The 15,200-nt window shown below is 47.9% G+C and overlaps 1 protein-coding gene and 1 pseudogene across 2 annotated transcripts in view; both read right to left on the bottom strand.

Annotated features, from left to right (window-relative positions):
* The window catches only part of LOC118638952, a 41,194-nt pseudogene that overhangs the window by 4,628 nt on the left and 21,366 nt on the right, over positions 1–15,200 (bottom strand).
* The window catches only part of ZFP14 (ZFP14 zinc finger protein), a 40,066-nt gene that overhangs the window by 18,576 nt on the left and 6,290 nt on the right, over positions 1–15,200 (bottom strand). Inside the window, exon 1 of one of the 2 annotated variants that reach the window (XM_036274673.1) lies at positions 2,178–2,218. The exons of the other annotated variant lie outside the window; for it this stretch is intronic. The gene's annotated coding sequence lies outside the window, so the exon portion shown is untranslated. Of the gene's footprint in view, positions 1–2,177; positions 2,219–15,200 lie in introns of those variants that run through there. 2 annotated transcript variants of the gene reach the window in all.

Below are 15,200 nucleotides of genomic sequence, written 5' to 3'. Positions count from 1 at the left end.
AGCTCTGTTGTTAGCCTTCCTTGCAGACCACTTGAGGGTTTCAAAAGAAGCAGCTCCCAGGAGGAATTAAATGACTGGCAAATGTTCATTGAATACCCACTAGGAGGGATGGGATGCCCACCTACACCATCTCCATCATTCACTGAGTAGGAAGGGCAAAGATCCAGGTCAGTAGATAGTTCAGGTGTTAGAGCCTTACCAGCTAAAGACTACATGGCACAAGCCTATCTGGTCAGATTTATTTTCTCAAGACAGGGAGAGAGAAATTCCACAGGAACGGTTGGAGTGTAATGGATGTGTGTGTGTGTGTGTGTGTGTGAGAGAGAGAGAGAGAGAGAGAGAGAGAGAGAGAGAGAGAGAGAGAGATTGAAAGAGAGGCTCTTGTATAAAGGGTTGGGTACCGACTGAAGGATTCTGAGGAAGGGAAACAATTGTGGAATGTTTGCTGTTTCTGAGGTGAGAGTAGGAGGCAGGGATTAATTAGAGGTTGAGCACTACTATAAAGCCAGAGTAGTTTAGCAATTGGCTATCCCCAGTAATGAAATAAACATAGTAAAGTAGGTCTGGAACACTTTCTTGGTAAGAAAGCTGAAATCTCTCAAAGAGAAAGTCATCATGGCATTTAACAACTGCTGCATGGCCAGAGGATGTGGTAGGCAGACAGACGTGAGCAGAATAAGGACACAGCGGGCCAAGTGCAAAAAGCCCCAGGTGCCTAGCAATAGGCAAACCGGGAAAACAAGGACCTCACCCACAAGGGTAACCTTTCCTCCTTTAGCATATCGCTGGTCATGCAGTTTGGACCCCCTTAGAGGGGGAACCAACAAAGGGGCTGGAGAATAGCCCTTAAGCATTAAGCCCTCAGGACAATGCGGCTCTGACCCAGTTGTGTTTCAGCTCCAAGCCCAGAAAAACAGCAAAACCAGAGAAGCAATGCCATGGCTGACATCACGACCAGCTGCACTGACTAATGACCCCCTGCCCAGGCACCAAGCAATCAACAGAGACTACGACCCTGAAAGTACACACCTGGAAAACTGCTGAATATTCTACTGGGACCCTCTTGTGAACCTCCAGATAAATGCCCTCCAGGGGGAGGACCCATGTGGCGCTCTCTATGGAGCACACCTGTGCCTTTCCCCACCTGCATTTTCCTTGTCTCTCTCTTTCTGTTAAGCTCCAAGGGCCCTTATTGTGCCTCTGTAACTTGTTTCCTGAGCCCACATCTATACAGTAGTTCGCTTCCTCTATCTCTGTGACTTTCTAAATAAACTGTCTCTTATAGTTTGAGTCTTGGCTTTGAATTCTTTCTTAGCCAGAACTCAAGTACCAGGTGGCTGAACCAAGGTCAGGCCCGACTCCACCCTCTAACGCCTGGTGCTGGTGCTGTTCTCCCCCATAACAAGGAGAAACAATGTTTCCTAATTTTGTAGCTGACTTTATCTGTCTTCTCCCAGCCTGATTAATGACAGCGTTCCTTTATTTCTTTTGAGTCCTACCTGATTTTCCCTCTTTCACAGATGCAATATCCCCATGTCTGGAAAAATAAAAATTGTATTTCTGGGAACAAAGGGGAAACAGAAACTCATCTTGAGATAGGTATGTATATATCGACATATACTGTTAGAACATATATAATTATATTTATAATAGATACATATCCTCCTTTCTCTCTCCTTTCCTAAGGATCAGCAGGTTTGGGGAAGGAGCCCGGAGCCTTGGGACATTGAGCCTTTCTTGGAGCTCAGCCCGGCTGGCTAACTCAGGTCACAGCCTCACGCCCAACACCACACATACACCGGAGGGAAATCTGGGAGCCTGGGGTAAACGCCACCCTACCCAGTATCAGAGAGAAAGGGCAGGGTACAGCCACCAGGGCTGGAATCTTTCTCCGAGCTCAGGGTACTTTCGGGGGGTGGCAGCGGTTAAGCAGTTGTTCTCGGGGCTGCGTCTTTTTGTGGACGGCCTTCACTCTGGGGTTCATACATTTACTCGGGCCGTTCTGGGCCGCTGGATGGGGCGGCCCTGAAGCGGAAGTGCAGGGGACGAATCAGGGCACGCAGAGCCCAGTTACCATCACAAACTCCACAGTCCTGCAGCGGGTTCACACAGGAGCCCGCGCCGCCCCCGTGCTGCCGCCCCCGCGCCCGTTTCCTCAACGTGTGCAGCCTACTCACCTCTCCAGGCGGCACCAGCAAGGAAGCCCTCAGAAAACCGTGTGCAGAGGCCTCTGGGAAATGTAGTCCGCGGTGGGCAGGGCCTGGTATCCGCCCCAAAGGGCTGCCGGGAGCGCGCCGGGGCGGGGCCTAGCGCAGGGGCTCCAAGATGGGCAAGGGGAGAGGTGATCAAGGCTGTCTCTGGCTGAGCTAGGTGCCCTCCGCAAGCTCGGGGTTGTGTTCCTCGCCGCGGAAACCTGCCAGGGTTTAGAAAGAAGTCTTGGTATTACTGCGAGACAACCAGAGACGCACAGCGAATTGTAAATGAAAGGAGCGCTTTATTCACTGGCAAGCTGCAGTGGGAAGGATAGTTTACCAAAATCTGCAGCCGCGAGCATTCTTGCAGCCCGTTTATAAAGGCTAAGTCTATATAGAGGTACTGAGGTAAAATACAGACCAGAGTACAAAGTAACGGGTCCTGGTCGAAGTGCTCAGAAGAAATGCATTTTGTTAATCCGTTTGAGCATGCAAACCAGGTTTGTTCAGGGGCCTGGAAGAACACTGGAGGGCTCTTAGTAATTATTCTAGTTTGGTTGCATGCTTGAGAGAAGGGGGAGTGTTGGAGGTTGTAGTTAGAAGAGTGTAGACATGTACTTAATCCCTCGATGTCTCTTAATGTGATTCTTGGCCTATCCCAGGTACAGTTATCCTCATTTGTAGCCTGTATAGGATTATGATTATCTGAGATTCCAACACCCATGTAATAAGGTGGCCTAGCATTTAGACATAACCAACAGTCAGCCCCCAGTGCTGGTTGTGATAAATTTAGATATTTACACACTGATTTTAACATAGTAAGGAGAGATGAGCCTGAAGGAGTTTCCTTGGGTGGATTAATTTGTTCATCTGAGGAAGAGGTAGAGGTTCCTATAGGAAAGTGTTTGGGTCTTTTTTTTTTTTTTTTTTTTTTTTTTTGGTATGTGCCCCTAGCAGGAACTGAACACGGTACACTCTGGTCTGCAGGCCGATGCTCCAACCTCTGAGCCAAACTGGCCAGGGCAGTGTTCGGGTCTCAGAGTGGGTTTGGGTGGGACCCAGACCTGCATAGGGAGAGTTAACTCTGCTAATGGATAAATGGGGGTTATTTGTTTTTGTTTTTCTGAAACTTTCCTGTGAATGGTGAATAGAATTCCAGGGTCTTTATCAGTTATGTATATAGCCTCAGTCCCCATGTCCTTCCTGTGGCCCAATAAAGGTTTGGCTGCCTAGTGACATCAATCTGGATGGGGTTAGATTTCCCTATACAGAGACCCCAGGGCTTGGTTAACCTTTTAAAATCTATATGAGGGTCCCTGCTTCTTAGATAGCCCTTAATAGTAGATATGGTTTCACAATCCCAAGATGGACAGAAGTATTCATTTGGATTCAAGCAACTTGCGGTGACTGTACCTCTCCCTAGGCATATATAGATTTCTAATCATTGTAGCCCCTATTCCCTCCTAGATGTCCTATAACCCCAGGGTAGGGGTCCTTCTATATCTTCTGAATCCTCTTTAGTAATATCTTTTGTACCTATGTTGTTTTCAATCCCCTTTGTGGTGACATTTTTGTCTTAATTTGTTTTTGTTACAGATGTTTCTCATTTTTCCCCCATTGACACCCTCCTCCCCCCGCCTCACTCCACCCTCAGCTTTGTTGTCTATGTTCCTTGGTCATGCATACATGCATATAAGTTCTGTGGTTTATCTCTTCCCTCCCAAAACCCTCCTCCTCTGAGGCTTGTCAGTCTGTACCCCCACCTCTATGTCTCTGGGTTAATTTTGTTCAGCAGTTTGTTTAGTTCATTATATTTCACAAATAAGTGAGATCATGTGATATTTGTCTTTCTCTGCTTGGCTTGTTTCACTTAGCATAATACTCTCCAGGTCCTTCCATGCCATCTCAAAGGATAAGAGATCTTTTTTTCTTACAGCTGCATAGTATTCCATTGTGTACATGATGTACCACAGCTTTTTAATCCACTCATCTACTGATGGACGCTTGGGTTGTTTCTAGATGTGGTGACATTTCTTAAATCTCCCCCGATATTCCATTTCTAAGTTCCCAGTTCCACTGGGTCCCAAGTCTATATGGATTCCCCTGAAGGGTCATGACCAGAAAGATTAAGGTCCCAATAAACGCAAGAGTCTCATCTTTAAGGGATCTGGAGAGGCCTGGACCGTCCATATTGTTTTTTTCTGCCTTCAGCCGGGAATGGTGCAGTCATGTCGGGATGCCGCTGACCTTGACAGCCGTTGGTGTAGTCAGGATGACAGTGTATGTTCTCTTCCAGGCTGGAGTTAGTCCCTGGGTGGTGAACTTCTTTACCCACATCGAGTCTCCAGGCTGGAAGGGGTGCACAGGGTCCGAGGTGGGCACAGGCAGGGAGTTGCGGATCTGTTTATGGACAGCCTTCAGGGCAGACTGCAGAGCCTGTAAGAACTTGAGTAAGGAGCAGTTGTGAATTTCAGCCTTCAATTCTTCCCTCAGCTGGGGAAGAATGAGAGGTCTACCATACATAATTTCATAAGGGGAGAATCCATCCCAGTATGGGGTACAATAGGGCGAGGGGGAGCAGAGTGGTCCAGTTTTCACTGGTTTCTAAAGTACATTTGGCTAAGGTTTTCTTTAAGATCCTATTTATGTGCTCTGCCTGCCCTGAGCTTTGGGGTCGGTAGGCACAATGGAGTTTCCAATCAATATTCAGGGCCTTGGCTATGTCCTGTGATATTCTTAATATGAAGGCAGGGCCATTGTCTGATCCTAGGGTCACAGGTAACCCAAATCTAGGAATGATTTCTTGGAGTGGCTGTCTACAATGATTTCTACAATGGTGGCTGTCTCTGTTTTAGTAGGGTAAGCCTCAATCCACCCAGAGAAAGTGTCTAAGTAAAACAGGAGGTATTTATATCCTGACACTGGGGGCTTAATTTCTGTAAAATCTATTTCCCAATTTTCCCCTGGGGAGGCTCCCGGCCCAGATTCCCAGGGGAGCTTTTCTACCCTGCTTAGCATTAACCTGGGCACAGGTTGTGCACCTGGATACAGTACTATCCATTATATTGCCTAAATTGGGTATGAAGTACCTGCCTCTCAGGAGTTCAGTAAGCTTGGTGTGGCCTAAGTGAGTGGTTTGGTGCAGCTGATTAACTAAAGTCCTCCCTAGAGCCTCTGGGACCAACAACCGCCCAGCAAACAGTATCCACATCCATTGCTTTCCTTTGTGGTTCGTTTCTGTTTGGCTAAGTCATTTTCTGATCCAGGGTAAGTAGGAGTCAAAGGCAAACTTGGGTTTGGCATGGCAACTAATATCTGGAGAGGCCCCACTGGTTTTAGGGTTGCCTCTTGAGCTTCCTGATCTGCAGCATGATTTCCCTGTGCCTCTGTGGAGTTCCCTTTTTGATGTCCTTTACAATGTACTATAGCTATGGCCTTTGGTAACAAAATCGCGTCTAATAAGGCAAGAATTTCTTCCCTATTTTTAATACCCTTCCCGGCTGAGGTCAGAAGTCCTCGTTCCCGATAAATGGCACTATGCACGTGTACTGTGGCAAAGGCATACCTATTGTCTATATAGATGGTTATTGATTTATCCTTTCCCCAGCGTAGGGCCTTCATTAGGGCTATGAGTTAGCTCTTTGGGCTGAAGTTCCCCTATTTAATGACTGAGACCAAATGACATGGACATGGTCCAGAGTTACTACTGCCACCCCAGCATACCTGATTCCTTCTTGGATATAGCTGCTCCCGTCTGTGAACAATACCTCATCTGATGATGGCAGTAGGACATCCTTGAGGTCTGGGCAGGCTGTCTGCACTGTGTCAATTACCTCCAGGCAGTTGTGTAGAGGTTCTTTGGGTCATCATAGGGGAGCAGGTTAGCAGGACCAATGGCCAACGTTTTGTGGAATTTGAGGTGGGGTTGATCCAGGAGGAGTGCCTGGAGCTGGGTGACTCAGGTGTTTGGCATCCAGCATTCCAGAGCACTCTGGAGGAGGGCTTCAACAGCATGGGGTGCAGTTAAAGCTAACTCTTGCCCTAAAGTTAACTTGTCTGCCTCCTTTACTAGGAGTGCAGCAGCTGCTATTGCTGTGAGGCAGGCAGGCCATCCGATTGCTACTGGATCTAGTCTTTTGGATAAGTAGGCTATTGGTCTCTTCCAGGGTCCCAAGTCTTGAGTGAGGACTCCCTTCTCTATTCCTCTTGCCTTGCCTACATATAAATGGAAGGACTGTAATGTCAGGCAGGGCAAGAGCTGGTGCTGACACCAGGGCCTTTCTCATGGTTTCAAAAGCCTCTTGTTCTGTCTCAGTCCAGACTAAAGGCTGTGTTCCCCCAGTGCTCATAGAGAGAGGTTTTGCAATGGCTGTGAATCCCGGGATCCATAAGTAGCAGTATCCTAGTGCCCCTAGGAATTCTCTGACTTGCTTCTTAGTTTTTGGGATGGGAATTCACAGGATGGCCTCTACGCGGCTCAGGGAAAAGGTCCACTGCCCTTCATTAATCTTATATCTCAGGAATGTGACTTCCGGGGAACACAATTGAGCCTTTTTGGCCGAGACCCAGTACCCTAATGTTTGTAAGGTGCCTAGGAGGTGCTCTGTACCTCTCTGGTAATTCTCCTTGTCCTCTGCTGCTAGGAGAAGGTCATCTACATATTGGAGTAGGGTACATTCAGGGTGCTCTTGTCCAAAGGCCTGCAAGTCAGACTGAGAGACGCATCAAATAGAGTAGGAGAGTTCTTAAAGCTTTGGGGTAGTCTTGTCCAGGTTAACTGTCCCGAAAATCCCTCCTCAGGGTCTTTCCACTCAAATGCAAAGATAGGCTGGCAGGGGCTAACGGGATGCTCAAGAAGGCATCCTTTAAGCCCAGAACTGTATAGAACTGGTGTTTCGTTGGAAGTAGGCTCAATAGAGTATAGGGGCTTGGGATTGTTGGGTGTATGGTCTTGACTCGTTTGTTTATTTCCCTCAAATTTTGCATCAGCCGAAAGTTTTTGGTGCCAGGTCTAAAAAAATGGAAGCAAGGATGATTGTCAGGGATTCAGAATCCCAGCCTCCCGTAGCCAACAAATATGAGAGGCAATGCCCTTCTTTGTTTCGTGGCTCATGGGGTATTGTCTTACCCTTACTGGAGTCACCGTGGCAAGCAGTTGAACCACAATTGGTGGCTGGTGGCCAGCTAGTCTGGGAGGGTTGTTTTCAGCTCAGACGGAAGGGAAGAGATGTTGCAATTCCTTCATGTAAGCCAATATCTCAGGGTCCATTTCCGGAGGGCCTGGGGTTCCTTCCTGTAAAAGATATTCCTCTGACAAAGGGCAGGTTACAAGTATTTTTGAAGAGGAAAATGGGAGTTGGTCCTGATGTCCTGGGTTTACAGTAAGGTGTATTTCTTCTCCAATAAATGATTATTTTAGCCTGTAACTTTCAGAAGAGATCATGTCCCAACAGAGGATACAGACATTCAGGCATGACTAAGGAGTGTGTAACTGTGCCCTTTCCAAGATTCACTGTCCTGTTAGTTGTCCAAGGATAGAGGGCAGTCTGACCTGTCATTCCTTGAATTGAGGTCTTCTCGGTTGTTAGTGGACCCAGAGGCTCAATTAGGATTGAATGTGTAGCCTCTGTATCTATTGAAAAATTAACTGGTCTGCCCGCCTCCTGTGCAATGATCCTGGGCTCCCAGAGGCTGAGTTGAAAGGAGCCCTGGTCTCGTCATTTTTCTAAGTTAAAGATGGTTTTATACTTTGTTCCTCTATTCATTTCTATCAACTGTCCTCTCTTAACCCTTTGATCTAGCTGTACCTCATCTTTCCTTCATTTATTCTGACCTTCTTTTCTGCCGTACGACCCTTTCAGCTACTTACAGACTTCCCTTCTTGTTCTCAATCCTTTAGTTCCCTGTACAACACCTGTTACCACCTTCTCATTATTTCTGGCTACTTCCCAAGATTTCCTTTGCTCTAAACCTGACTTTGTTCTTGTCTTTCCTATCTCTAATTGGGACTTAGTCCTGCCATCCTGACCCTTCCTCATGTTTCCATTCCTAGGGTGATCCTTCTCCATGGGCCCTGTTTCCCTTAAGGCTGCTATTATTACCTTTGCTATTAGGCTTTCTAACAGCCGCCTTTAATCTCTTTAATAAGTACTGGTGAAAAGTGTCCAGTGAAGCCCTCCCCCTGCAGTACTTGGGTCCCATGGTGGGCGAAGGGATGGGAAAATGTCCTCTACTTGGTCTCGATCCTCGAGTGAACCTTTATCAGGGCCCCAAACTGCCTTTCTGGCCTCTAGTTTAATTCTGTCCCTCTCTTCTGAGGGAAAGATGGTTGCCAAGAGCGGCTGGCAATCATCCCAATTTGGCTGATGGGTGTGAAAGATTGTTTTTAGGAGGCCGATGAGGGCCTGCGGCTTTTCCGAGAAGGGGGTGTTCTGAGCTCTCTAGTTATAAGGATCACAGGTGAATGGGACATAGACTGTGAATGGTACCCTCACTGCCCCCAGATTCTTATCTGCTAGGGGAATTTCCCTCAGAGGCAAGATGGCCTTTCCCGGAGGAGTCCCCTCTGCCCCTCCCCCCACTCAGAGCCCGCTCGGTATAGGGTGGCGAGCAGGGGGCCCTCTCCTCCCTTGTCTCCATCCACCCTGCCCGCACCTTTCCTCTAACCCCAGATTTCTAAAAGGAAACAGGAAAGGGAAGCGACATCCTAGCGTGCATGTTTACACGGGGCAGAGTGTTTTCCAATTCTAAGAGCACCTCGCGTCCATGCCTGGGCTCTCTACCTTCAATTCCCCAAAGTTAAGAGCCCCAGGGAAACTTGTGTTATTGCATCCACTGCCGCCAAACCCGGGGTGGCGGATGGGTTGTCGGACTGGCACGCTTCTGTGGCCGGACGCATTCCCCAGGGGACCCCGTGGCACCTGCAGCCTCCAGGTGAGTGCCCACGTGTGGGAGACCGTTTGCATGGTATCCATCTTGTTAAAGTCTGCTCTGCTGTCTCCGGCCCCAGGGCCGTGCCTCTCCGCGGGCCGGGCCTCTCCGCGGGCCGGGCCTCTCCGCGGGCCGGGCCTCTCCGCGGGCCGGGCCTCTCCGCGGGCCGTGCCTCTCCCGGGCCGTGCCTGCATTCCTCTAGATAATTGTTTACTCCATTCTTTGCTTATCATTTGTTCCACCTGGGGTATTTACTGGAATTGGCTTCAGGTGGGATACTCATTAACTGTTTCACCTGTTTTCCCCCTATATATAATGTGAACTCCCCCTGAATAAACGAGACTTGATCAGAATCCTGTCTTGTCTCCATTTCTCGTGTCTCTTGTCCCACCTCATCCTCACTCCCCCTCTAGAGTCCTCGTTGATCGACCTGCGGGCCGGGTCACCCACGTGCCCGTCTGCCACGTGCTGTCCCTGCCGCATGCCTGGTTGCCTGCGCCCCTTGTTGCCTCCCCAGGGTGGGTGGGAGGCTGGAGGTCCGGCGGTGGTGGCAGGCTCCTGGAGGCTATGCAGTGGTGTTGCTCCCCCTGTTCGGTGCAGCTGCCAGGGCGCTTGCACACTGGGCCCAGGCGCGCAGCGGCCCCAGGATTATAAGGATGGGAGAGAGTCGCCTCCTCTGGGGGCGGGGGGTGGAAGGATGGGGGTCCTGTCCTCAGGTTTTTCTTGGGGCCCAGTTTGGGAGCCATTACTAGTATTAGACTAACCGTAACAAAGTTGAGGGAGACACAGTAGGAGGTAGACAAGGACAAAAACAAGGGAGGACACGTGAAACAAACTTTCGTTTTGTCCGCCTGGCCGGTCCACTCGCGGAGTGCAGGTTGGAACTCACAGAGGCTCCATAACTGTCATTCACATACACAAGCACACAATTCAAATTTCCATTCAGAAATTCCCTACCCTGAGCAGCGTCTATGCCACTTGGGAGGTGATCAAACTCCCCTTCTGCCTTAGAGGTGGGCTGGAGGGAATAGAATTTGCCAGATTTGAATTGCCCTAACATCTTGAGATCCACGGAGAGGAGAGGCTGCACCGTGGCCAGCCCTCTCCCTCTCATCCAGAAAGACCGGTCATCCAAACAGATCTTACCTGTGGAGGCTTTCTTACCAGGGCTCCTAAAATCATTTGGGGACATCTTGGCATCTCCTGGCTGCTCTTTGGGCCCCTGGAACATCTCTGGTGGTGCCTCCCCTAAAGACCTCTAGGTGTCTGGCAGCCGGACCAGGAGAGGCTGCCGGTCCTAGGCGTCTAGGCCTTGGTGTCATAAAGCTCCAAGGGTCTTGCTGGGGCCTCCAAATGTTACGATGAGCCAGTGAGACAATCAGAGTTGTAAATGAGAAGAGCACTTTATTCATAGGCAGGCTGCAGGGCATAAATTTCCCAAATTAACAGCAGCGAGCATTCTTGCAGTCCGCTTATAAAGACTAAAGTTACATTCCCTTGGCACTGCTTTTGGTGCTGTTAAGGGAGGAACTAGTACAATAGGAGCTGTTACAGAGGTCCGGGCAAGGGAGGAACTGATACCATAGAAGCTGTTACCAAGGTCTGGGCAAGGCAACCATTAATCTCTTTCTTTTTATGGTTCCTCCAGGTTTCCCAAGGCCATCATTAATCCCCTTATCTTTATGGTTCCTCTGGGTTTTAGTCCCAGGTTTTTTTTAGAAACCACCAGGTGTGTGCAGGAACAGCTGGTCAGAATGGAGTTTACATAAGTTAAGCAGCCTACTTCAGTACATGCAAAGTGGTGGAGGGAGAGCACATTGAAGTTAGGAGGTAACATCTTCATCACTATTTTAAATAGCAAAAGCATGATTATTTTGATTCCCAAGTCACTCCTAATTTCATTATCTTGAGTATGTTTCCACTGGAATACCCTTAATTACTTAACATTACTGGAACTGTGTGTTGGTGATTGCTTGTATCATGGTGTGTGAAATACATATTATGCTAGTTCCAGGACGCATTGGGAGAAATTATACTGGTAGATAGACTGATGGACAAATATGTAATGCAGAATTGAGAAAAGGATTATGAGGGCAAAGAACAGGGTATGTGACAGAAAATTAAGATATTTAGGATGAAAGAAGCGGGATCATGCCCTGGTCCTGGAGCAGAGCACATCCACGGGAGATGAAACACTTCCTGAAAGGGCCTAAAATGAGCAAGTGGTTAGAATGGTATAGGAGTCAAATGGAGGCCAGTATAGTGGACTCGGTAAGTGAAGGGAGTACCTTAAAATGAAGGTGACTAGGAAGCAAGTCCAGATAATGCAGTTTTGCAAATCTAGTGGGCAGTTTTGTATTTTTTTTTTTTTTTATTCCTCACCCGAGGATATTTTTCTATTTATTATCAGATAGAGTGGGAGGGAGGGAGAGAGAGAGGCAGAGAGAAAACATCGATGTGGTAGAGTCACGTCCCCTGGTTGCCTCCCACACGACCCGACCAGGGCTGGGGACAAACCACAACTGAGATACATGCCCTTGACCAGAATCAAACCCGTGACTCATTGGTCCATAGGCCAATGTGCTAACCACTGAGCAAAACCAGCCAGGGCGGGAGTTTTGTATTTTATTGTAAGGGCAGGAGGCATGCATTATATTTAAACAGTGAGTCTCACTCTTTGATTTGCCTCAGAATCACTGATGGAGATGAATGAAAATACCGATGACCATTCATTCATCAAATAAATAGTTACTGAGTATGTACTCTGTGCAGGTATCAGGAAGGGCAGACAGACAATACAGAAGTAAAGACATTCAGTATAGTATAATATAATATATTGAGTTAGAAGTGAATACTGATATTTCCAAGATGGATTAATGGAGGGATAAATAGTTGATAAGGCAAATAGAGCCAAATGTTTATTTTAAAATTTAGGTAGTGGGAGTATGTGCATTCATGGTCTAATTCTTGTAATGTTTTTGCTGTTTGAAAGTTTTCATTATAATGTTGGGTAAATAAACTCATGGCATGTGATGATAGTAAAAAAAAAAATAGAGGAAGTGGAGTCATGAGGATCCTGGTTTACAAAGAGTGATCTCATAAGCTGGCATTTGATTAGAGGTTAGAATGAAGTAGTTGAAGCAGTCATTTTGAGATTTTAGGGAAGATATTTGCAGATGGAGATTCTGAAGAAGGGTATACTTGGCAAGTTTGAAGACCATCTGGTTGGTCAAGAGCAAGAGCAGAGTCAGCTAAAGGGAGGAGACAGGTCATGGAGTCAGCAAGAGGAGTGCAGGAGCTCGGGGAACGCCTGTGGACCCCATAGGACTGCAGCTCTTCCTGAGAGAGAAACTTATTGGAGGTTTTTGAGCAGAAGGACAGGATCTGACTACAGTGTCGGGTATGGGATGTCAGGAAGGCAACAGTGGAAGCAGGGAGACCCGTTAGGAGAGTGTGTTAATCTTGGTATGGGATGGCTTTGGACGCGTGGCGGAGATATTGACAGAGAGAAGTCATCATAATCTGGATATATTTTGAGGCTAGAACTGAGAGGACTTGCTGTTAGTTGTAATGCCTGCCCCTTTAAAAAATTTTTTTTTCTTTATTGATTTTAGAGAGACAGGAAGGGAGAGGGGGGGAGAGACAGAAACACTGATGAGAGGGAACATCGATTGGCTGCCTCCTGCATGCCCCCCACTGAGGATCAGGTCCACAACCTAGGCTTGTGCCCTGACCGGGAGTAGAACAGGTGACCTCTTGGTGCATGGGTCGACGCTCAACCACTGAGCCACACCGACCAGAATGCCCTGTCCCTTAAGATTCTCGTTTAGTTGCTCTTAGGTGGCTCCTCAAGGTTGTATTTTACAAGTGCCTCAGCTGATTAACCTGAGAACCACTTCTTTGATAAGTTCCCCTCATTTTTTCTAGTCTCTCCCCCTCACCATTATTGTTTCTCATTGCCATGCAATGTTAACAGCTATTTATTTGCTATTTTTAGTTTGTCCTTTCTACCTTAGAACTTTCCTTTTTCCTGCAACATGAAAAAAACAAAAACAAAAAACCCTATTTTCTTTCTTGTTATCTTACACATTGGGAGTCCAGAAGAAAAACTAATGGTTTATCTCCAGAGGACAGTTATGAAATTAAATAATTGCAACCAGAGATAACAAAAAAACCTATAAGCTCTAACCTGTGTGCACTGACAGTCAAATCAAGTGTGGACTTCCGGTCAGGATGGCAAATGCGGTATCGCGTCCTCCCACAACCACATCAAAGTTACAACTAAACTATAGAACAACCATCACTCAAAACTGCCTGAAATCAAGCTGAATGGAAGTCCTACAACTACAAAATTAAAGAAGTCACATCCAGACTGGTAGGAGGGGCGGAGGCGCAGACCGGCTGGTCCCACACCCACGTGTGGCGGATAAAAATCAGGAGGACACCTCGGCTGGGAAGGTCCTCCCTGAGGAGTGAGGGGTCCCTGTCCCACACCAGGTGCCCCGCTCAGGGTTCCAGTGCCAGGAGATAAGTCCTCATCACTTCTGGCCGGAAAACCAGCAGGAACTGAGGCTGAGGGAGGCTGAGGCTTCTAGAGCCCCAGGCAGCTCCTCTTAAAGGGCCTGCGCACGGACTTATCGGACTCACACCCTCCAGGCTCCAGCGTGGGGGAGGCAGCTTGAAAGGCACCAGAGATGAATGGGGAAGAACTGAGTTGTTTAGCACTGGGGCAAGGGCTGAAGAGGCAGCCTTCTCCTGGACAGATGTGCTGTCAGAGGCCTTCGTTCCTTTGGTGAGCCCTTCCCTGGGGCGGCAGACTGCTGCCATATCTGGGACTCCAGCAACGTGGCTCACACTGTTTGGTCCGCCCTGCTGACTCCCTGAGGCCCCGCCCCACCCAACTTTCAGGCCCACCCAAGCTGCTGCCAGTTGCTTTACCATAGGATTGGCCGGTCTTGGATCCTGCTTCAGGTTTTCCTAAATTCTTTCAAACAAGCAGCATCTGGTCTCAGCAAGCCCCACACCTCTTGTTAAGTGTCTCCAGGCCTGGCACTAGGAGCAGCCAGCCCTGGTTCACAACTTGGCTTTGCCTGGGCACCTATAATCCAAGCATAAGCAGCAGCCATCTGCAGACCGCTGTGTAGCTTATGCCTGGTTACCCTGGGTAGAACATAGGCTGGAAGTGGCTGTCCTGGCCCCAGAGCCAGCACACCCAGTGGATAGCTTCAGAACACTGTGAAGCACCACCACCCAACCACCTCCACAAATGACACACTCAAGGAGTGGACTCAGTGGGTACCAAAGCCCTGCTGAAGTAAGTCTTGCTCTGTATGGTGGCCCCTGCACAACTGATCATCCAAGGTAGGCAGAGGTTGGTGGATAGTGGGCACAGCAAATCCTTGCAGCTGATCAGCCTGAGTAAAACCCTTTCATTGATGTGCCAACAGCAGTCAAGAGACAATTACAACAGAAAGGTGTAAAGTCCACACAAGGGGTGCACCTCGAGGTCCCAGCTGGGAGATCAGGGAGGCTGTGCCACTGGACCCTACAGGACACCTATTACAAAAGGCAACCCTAGGAAGCACAAGAGACATAGCAACTCTACCTAATACATAGAAACAAACACAGGGAGAAAGCCAAAATGAGGAGACAAAGAAACAGGTCCCAAATGAAAGAACAGAACAAAACTCAAGGAAAAGAACTAAGCGAAAAGGAGATAAGCAACCTAACAGATGCAGAGTTCAAAACACTGCTTATAAGGATGCTCAATGAACTTAGTGAGAACTTCAGAAAACTTAGTGAGGGCCTGAAGAGCATTAAAAAGGACCAGTCAGAAATGAAGGAGGCACTAACTGAAATAAAGAATAATTTACACAGATTCAATAGTAGAGTAGGTAAAGCCAAGAAGCAAATCATTGATTTGGAATATAAGGAAGCAAAAAACACCCAATCAGAACAGCAAAAAGAAAAAAGAATTTAAAAATGAGGATAGTGTAAGGAGCCTCTGGGACAAAGTTCAAGGAGAAGAGAGAGAACAAGAAATTAAAAACCTATTTGAAACAATGACAGAAAACTTCC

Source organism: Molossus molossus, unplaced genomic scaffold, assembly GCF_014108415.1.
Source record: "Molossus molossus isolate mMolMol1 unplaced genomic scaffold, mMolMol1.p scaffold_m16_p_21, whole genome shotgun sequence".
Classification (NCBI taxonomy): domain Eukaryota; kingdom Metazoa; phylum Chordata; class Mammalia; order Chiroptera; family Molossidae; genus Molossus; species Molossus molossus.
The sequence above is the reverse complement of the archived record's forward strand: the minus strand, read 5'-3'. Positions and strand labels throughout refer to the sequence as shown.